Genomic DNA, 8,352 nt, shown 5'->3' on the forward strand with positions numbered 1-8,352 from the left:
CAATCCAGCCACTTTCAATTGCATTTTTGATTCGCGTGACTCACCACTTTCCTCTATTGGGCCTGCAATTATCGCGCAGAGGACGACTGGTATTTGCCTCACCCATGTGCGATTAATAATTGTGCATTGGTGCGATTCCAAAAAATGTACTTGAAATATATCGATTCTAAATCAACATTTGAATACAAATATTTGTGCAATACAAATAGAGGAAAATTAAAATTAAGAATATCAAGAAATTAAAAAAGCCTTTGGAAATCACCATGAAATGAGTGTTTCTTATTTGAACAGAAAATTTTGACAGTTGAAATTATATGCTACTACCTTCGTGATATCGAACTGTTTATTTTTCCGTAAAAACACATAACAGAGGCTATGCTTGGGCCGAACCTTTTTTTGTATTTTCATATATTAAGTTACCCTACTGATCTGCAATTACATCGTTTCGTAACTCTAATCTCAACCCCCGTTTTAAGAAGTTTGATCCCTTGACAAAATCATTACTAAGGGAAAACCCATAAGACATATAGCAATCAAAATCAACCCTGAAGCACAGGTCGCATAGAAAGATTTAATTCGACAAGGTCGCATTTAAAATTTAATTTAAAAATGTTGTGCAACCCATAATGACTAACGATCAACTTTTTTAAACACGCTTAAATTATCCTGCTAACCTGTGTTATCAGTCAATAATTCTTATTAACAATATGCACATTCCAATAAAAAATGAAGTCAGGACAGCAAGGTGGAAGGTATGAAAGGGTTTGGTCTTGGCGCTGGAACCCATGTATCTGTTGTTATGTACTCGTACATACTATTATAAAATCGGCGTGCAGGTATGAAGGCATTTGAGTGTGTCGCTGTTTTTAATGTGTGAGCTCATTCTAATTGAACACGATATTGCTCTCTTGCATGCGCGCGGCCGACTTGTTAGTCGTGACCTCGCCGCCGACCCCTGCGTCTTCCCTTTACATTTTTCCACTTTGCTCGTCGCGTCCACCTGCGCTGCTCTTTTCGCCAAACGCGTACTCGGGCAAAATTGAGCCGAGCCTCGAAAAAGTTTTGACCTCTGCCAGTCACGTTTCGCCGGCGACCTTTCGGTTTTCCAGCGGAATTTGCATTTTCTGCCTCTAATTGCCACCCTATTAGCATATAATCCTGGGAAAAACACAGCGCTTTACTGCCGGGATGCTCGCAAACCGATCTCTGCCGTAATTGCACGCACTCACCGCGGGCCGCGGATCCGCATTTCAGGCAAATATCCTATTTCGAATAATACGCCAATTTTACTAATTTTCAGCGAGCGTTTCTTGTTTCAAACTGGAGATTAGCTTGAATAATAAAGAAGCACTGTCGCGAACTTCAGCGGATTCGCGACCGGTTCTTGACCTTTGATGTCACATGCAAGAGATAAAAATCGAGTACGCGCTCAATTGGTGGTTAAAAGGCGGAAAAATTGCGGCGACGGGGTGGTTTGAGGACAAAGCCCGTGCGAATTCCGCGCCGACCAGAAAGCGTGCACACTGAATGCGGTGTAATGACATGAACACCAGCCGACTTCTTGGGTTTCACTTTCAGTTTGACACCGTTCAAGGCATACAATATGTGCAGTGGCCAGCGGACGGAAAGAAAAACATACAAATGAAGAAACGGTATACTGCATCCTTTAGTTTAAATTAAATGGCTGGTTTTAATCCCATTGATGTCTAAAATCTAAGGGTTATTATAATAGGGGGTCTCATAATAGCAAAGATTTGTTTTTTTTTAACTTGTTTGGACCAGAAAATTTATCTTCCCGACTTCTCCTTAATCTAAGAAAAACAAATACATTTTTGTTTGATTCTTAGCCGCAATAGTTTTGACTGAGTCCACATTTTAGACAGGCAAATATGTTTATATTAGCTAAACACACACCTTTGCCAAACAATAATTAAACTAATTAAGAGCAGGAAAATTGAATTTTAATGGACAGAAATTTCAAGAATTTATTATAATTACAATCCAGTTGTGGAGCAGCTCGAAAAATTTAGTTGCAAACAAGATTCGGTTGCACAGGTGCAGAGATGGGTGCTCACGCGGAGATCGGGCTGCGGAGAAGACGGAACCTGTTTGGCAGTGCAGACGAGCAGAGAGCAGAGAGAGCGTCTGGTGTGCGACGAAATGACAAACAATGAGAGGCAGAAATCAAAGGACAGCGAAACGAAGTAAAGAAACGCGCGCGACGCCTCAAGAATTGTGGATAAAGAGCGCTTTTGTTTTCACGGCGCCGCGAGCCCACTGGAAGGTTTTACCCACTCGTTCAGCAGGGAAAAGAAGTGAAACAAAAGCAACTGACGAGACGCAAAAGTCACGCGCGAAACACGATCTGCAAACCATACACAAAATTTTCAGTGAAAAGGGAGCTGAATTACTATACTTAATTCATTGACTGACTCAAAACACGAGTCGAATACATCACTTGACACAAATTGGACCACACGCGGCCCTAGAAAATATTTTTCATTTACTGAAAAATTCAACCATGAACAACGATTTAGAGCCATTAATAAAAACAATGGTTCCAAGACCGTTTGAAATGCGATTTATATTTTTTAAATTAATTTAATCACTTGTAATTTAAAGATCGAAATGTTGCCCAAATATAGTTTCTTATTTCATTTACCTGCAGATTGATTCTCTTAAAAATAATCATTTTGTAATTATATCTGAGCAAAAATCGGATTTAAATTAAACCAAAGCAATTATTTTTATTCTAAGGAGTACACGTGTTTTGCTAATTCAATTTGTTGCATGTTATGAGAGTATTATAAAATTTTATGTACTAATTTCCAGCTAAAGGACGAAATAGAGGAGGTTTCTAAGAAATATTAGAATGTGCGTAGTGCAAACGTCAAAGACTTCAAGCGTCTACTTTTGCTGGCATTTCCGCAATGACGCGTTTGTATTTGCGCGACGGCTGGAGGAGGACAAAAAATTGCGACACTCGCGGCGACACGCGTACCACACACTCAGACTCATCGCCTTTTTCATCTCCACCGCGTCCAATTAAAGAGGCTAGCTTTTGCGATTAAGTAAACAAATTTGCACGACATCGCAATCAATCAAACGAGAACGCCATTAAGAGCGAAACTGGATGCTTTGTCGAGACTGAAGAAAAAACTTGTTGTGACTAACTGCAATTGAATTCTATTCGTCCACCTTCCGTGCTAGACAACTTTCGAAACAGAAGGATATCATGATCTTCCAGCTCTACTATTAATACATTTCATACTTATTGCTTCAAAAATACGAATTATCCGTTGGAGACAATTTAAAAATTAATTGTAAATTACAAAAGCTGCTTCCTGCTATTTATTTATTTTTATATTATAACAGCTGGTTTTTTGTTTGCGTTTCTCTGGAAAAAGAAAATTAAAAAATGCTTCAGAGCTGGTATTCCAAAGTATTTTGCGCGGGTCAGGTTGACGTTTGTGCGATTTGCATGGTCAGCGACCGCTAACTGTATCGGTGGCGCGGGAGCGAAAAAAGTTGCAATAATGAGACGCGCGGCGTGCGGGGCGTGCATTCCGCCAATGGAACGGTGACTCGCCGAAAATAAGCTTTTCCCACCGGCGAAAAGCGATTGACGAATACATATTTTCACTGGCGAATCACCCATCCCGACGACGAGAGACAGTGAATCATCTGAAAATTCATAGCATGTACCTAATAATGCGCTCCCCATACACATATTCATCGAGTGACACTATATTGTTTCCCCTTTGTCATCAAAGAGCAATATTATTTTGTCTACTGTGCGCATTGTTTTATAATATGACGCACGTTCAGACGAGAAACTGAATGTCGATATTTCAAATTTTCTTTCAAGCATTTCCTCTCTCTTATTCACTCACCAAAAACTATTTAAATTACTATAAATCAATATTTTTATTATATTTAACGTTTTTAGACCGCACTTGTAGGAGAATATGCTTGTGTTTCCAATAAGAGGAAAAGAAGCAAACTCGACAGCTATTAACAAACGACGACGACCTGAACAATTTTTGTGCGGCTGGGCAAACAATTTTTTATGCCACACTCTTCCCCTTAATTACGTTTAGAAGAAAAGCTGTCATCATTTTTGCTGGACGATTGAGGCTCTTGAATGTTTGCTAGCAAAATATTTGCACTCTTTGCAGAGTGGCAAACACCTCACACGATGAAGTTATGTCGACTCATCCGATTTGAAGGCGAGAAAGCGAATTTCTTGCGCGAGGAAAATCGCACCGCACAATTGGCAGAAATTAGTTTTCAGATCCCACTTTCCTCAAACTATGGTTCACTTATCCGAACAATTTTTCGCTTGGGTAGCACTATGCTTTATTTATTTGCTCTTTTCGTATTTTCAAGCCCCAATTAAATCTTAGATGAATGGCTATCTTTTGATTTGCCGAAGTTTCAGCGACATGTTCGCTTTGTACAGGTGCCTTTTTCACTTTTTTTGTAATGTTTATATCAGTGAAATAAATATAAATATAATGAGTGTATAAATTTTATCATTAAAATAAAGCTTTGACGAGCTGATCAGAGTAACAACAAAATTTTTCTGCTGCGCTTCTTTCTCTTTCAATGAGCAGTTTCCTTCTGCGGTGCCCTGCGCGGCCGTCCGAGCGTGATCCGCATGCTGATCAACGTGTGCCATGCAATGGACTTCTGCATGGATGGGTCGATGGCCGCATCGCCTATCTATCATCTGTGCCTCTCCGCAACTGACAGACCGAAGGCGGGACGACAGTAGAATCTAAGACTAAAAACAATGCCCAACTCTCCAAATAAAATTCGAAATCAGCAGAGAAAATAGAGTAGGAAATATTATTAAACGCACTAGGCGTTAAACACACTCAAAATCAGCAGAGAAATTGGTTTGTTTTCCTTCAACGTTGATAGGAGCAAATAATGGCTGATTTTTTAGATTTGCAAATTTATTTATTTGCTGTCTTAGATTGCGGTAAATTGCAAAAAAATAACTGCGCTATAATAATTTTCCCACACTAAAAATTTGATAAGAAACATTTTTTAACACATTTCGAATAAAACATTTTTTACAAAACTCTTTTATAAAATTGACAAGATGTGCCGCACTTGAAGTACATTATGCTTCTGATACTTCTGACAAAATTAAAAGGCACCATGTTTAAATTAATTGTGAAAACATCAAACAATGATTAGTAGTTCAGAGTAATAAGAGACTAATCTACTGAAAATACCACACTACGTCTTATATCACGCCATCTTGTAAATAGCTTAACATATATCTGCAAACATTATCACTACATGATGAGTGATATAATGTGTAGATTTAGATTTCACATATGCCGTTCCCAATTTTATCTGCCGTTTGAATTCTAGGTGTATCCAAGCTGAATGTTATGGCGAAGTTTGTTTCCAAGGGATCGATGGTAATATTTTCCACCCCCAAGGTGAGGTCGAAATCTACGTCTGAGTGGCACCACGTGGGTTTATCGAGCTTCCCCAAGCGGGAGGCAGCTACAGCGTACATAAGGCCTTTGCCGAGTTTAGAGGCTGGCGTCGAAAGCACAAAAAAGTTTATAATTCAAATGCAATGATTTCACATCTGATCTTACTAAGATTGTTGTTAATCATACAATCGTATTTTTCCTTGGTGTCAATGGTGGCCAATCGCATTCCAAATCTGCAGCATAATTTTAAATTCCAAGCCAAATCCCGCTGCAAAAACCAAATTTCAAATACGTGTTAATCAAACAACAAACACTTATGTATTATAGAGTTTACCAAAGTGGTACTTTTAAATGCAAGAAATTTCTTGTTGCACGCAAATGTCAGTTGACCAGAAAATACAAACGGGACATTGACAGTAGAGGAATCTAGGAACAAATTATTCGTTTTTTTTTAATTTTTTTGAGACACGTCTTATTTAAAAAAGCATTATTGTTTGAAGTTGCTGAAATTCGTAATTGCGTCATTGTTACGATTTCTGTTCTAATGAAGCTTCAAACAAAAATAATGTAGTGCAAAAATAAATTATTTTACTCTGTTCATATGCAATCAAATCTCTCTCCTCATTCTGAAAAAAAAATTGATTAAAATCGTTATTTTTTTCTTCTTAAAATTTATTGACCCTGATTAAGCACTCATAGTCAGGACAAATTGCCTTTTCGAGTGGTAGAACGATAGGTGATTCCTTTTTAAAAAAGATATATTCGTGAGAATGAAGTTTACATCAGGTTTTAATCAAACTGTAATCGTCAGCTCCACTGCGTTTAGAAGTTCACCAAAAGCATCTGGAGAATTTTCCTGGCCGCATTTGAGTAGATTGCTTGCTTTGTCACAGGGATTCATGCCCTCTGGCTCAAGAGATTTATTTACCAAATTGGTTTCCAAATTAGTGAAATTTTACTTGTTGCATTTGAGCAAAAGTCCATTGTCGAAGACATGTCCAGCAATTTTTCAACATCATCCATAGCTATATTTTGAAACTGAGCAAATATTTTATCTCCTGCTAGTTTCCCATCAACAAACTAAAAATGATTAATGTGCAGTCACTGAAAAAAAATGTTAACTTTCTCCCAGACCAATCCAGTACCCTCGCCAAAACATTTTAAGAAACATTTTTCCCTCAACTCGGCTGGCGTTGAATTCATAAGCTTCTTGACTTCACCTATAAAAAATATTTAAAAATATGTTGTTGAGCTTGACATTTTTAGTGCAACTTCTCGACAGCATGTACTCCTGGGCACATTCTCTTTCAACCGTGTTCACCAATGATCCCGTTGGAGCTCTCCCCTGTGTTCAGGTGCAAAACCATTAAAATGTTTAGAATGAAATTAAAATGTCGATAGAAAACCTCGCAAACGTATCTCAGCTTTGAAGAGCAGAGTTCGTCGTGCAATAACGCATCTGGAGATACGGCCAAGCAGGATCCCTCCGCAATCGAAAGGTCAGGCTGCCCTGCCGCCCACCTGATGCACGCATCAATTTCATTCAGACTGAAATTATATGAATATATAAACAACTCAACCTGGCATCGTTCCGCAGGAGATTTTTGGACGAGCAGAATCCGAATGTCTTTTTGCATCCCTTATCTGTTGCCGAGGTCCAAAATTTTCCGCTCGTGATGCTCGCATCTAGGATTATTTTCAATGATTACCTATAGTGATAGTGAGGCTCTACAATGATAAAAATTAACTCTTAAAAACGTCGACCAGAAGAGAGTACATGACTTGCTGATGCAAGCTCAGCAGCCTCAATCCTACCGAGCAACACGAAGCAAAAGAATCTACGAACTGATTTTTTTTAAGAATAAATCAACAGTTTTTTGTCCATGAGGCATCGCACAGTTCTAGAATCATTGGGGTAACTTATCATCAGCACGCGTGTGTCATTTTTAATCCAAATCCCATGCTTGCTCGGATCTGCAAGCGAAATTTTGATAGTAAAAATGATGAAGCGTCTGCTAAACTTGATTCATTACTCGCTAAATAATTGGATACATTGTCTGCCAACTTTTCATACAAGCTTTCCTGCAAGAACTTGTATATATAAATTCTTTTAGTCAATAGAATGATTTGGAGACCTGTTTTTTGCAAGCAACTGCTGGGCACACTGGAGATTCGCAGGGCTGTGGAATTTTCAGCCCCTGATGATGTCGAATTATATATCAATAATCAAGTATTTTTGGTTATGAATTTGCTAACTTGACAGGAGAAAATTCCCAGGGCAGCACAATCTTTGTTTATAAGTCTTACAGAGTTGTCTATTTTTGAAACATCCATCAGAACACAATGACCTTTGCCAGTAAAATTGTTTGGTGCGTCGCTTGTGATATTGTTGCCACTACTGCACCAATGGAAATTCAAATCCGCAGCATTCGATCTCCTCAGACCGAAAGTCCAATAAAATCTGCTGAGTCTACTTCTGTAGTCTTTTTTTGCAAATGAATGGTATTAAAAGGACCTGAACCAGCTGAAAAATTGCGCTCACCGCTATTGACGATCATTGCATCAAAGCATCTTTTATCTGTCGGAAGGTTCAAATCAATTGGCTTCATGCCAAGTTTGCAGCATTTCTCAACATTTTGCTCCCAGTTTAGCTGAAACGTTTTTTAATGAGACTTTCAAATGCAGCGCGTATGACCATTGCTTACTAAACTTCTACCAAAGAGATATTGCTTTCCACACATTTCAACCCAAAATCCGTACGACGATGCATCTGAATCAGTCAAAAATGGTAAATTCACGTCTATAAAATAAAAGTGATAATAAGTTTTTTTAACCTCTTAACGACCCATCATTGTTAAATAAGGAAATCTAAAATATTTTAATATTTATAAAA

At 38.3% G+C, this 8,352-nt stretch overlaps 1 long non-coding RNA gene across 1 annotated transcript; it reads right to left on the reverse strand.

The window, feature by feature from the left end:
* Positions 1-6,248: 6,248 nt before the first annotated feature.
* Positions 6,249-7,427, reverse strand: LOC135944373 (uncharacterized). The gene is made up of 6 exons (XR_010575324.1): positions 7,357-7,427; positions 7,040-7,304; positions 6,866-6,980; positions 6,732-6,804; positions 6,419-6,679; positions 6,249-6,365 (listed from the first exon to the last, which is right to left on the reverse strand). It is a non-coding gene; the product is annotated as an uncharacterized LOC135944373 (long non-coding RNA).
* Between the last annotated feature and the right edge of the window lie 925 nt (positions 7,428-8,352).

The sequence above is a fragment of the Cloeon dipterum genome, chromosome 4, assembly GCF_949628265.1.
Source record: "Cloeon dipterum chromosome 4, ieCloDipt1.1, whole genome shotgun sequence".
Classification (NCBI taxonomy): Eukaryota; Metazoa; Arthropoda; class Insecta; order Ephemeroptera; family Baetidae; genus Cloeon; species Cloeon dipterum.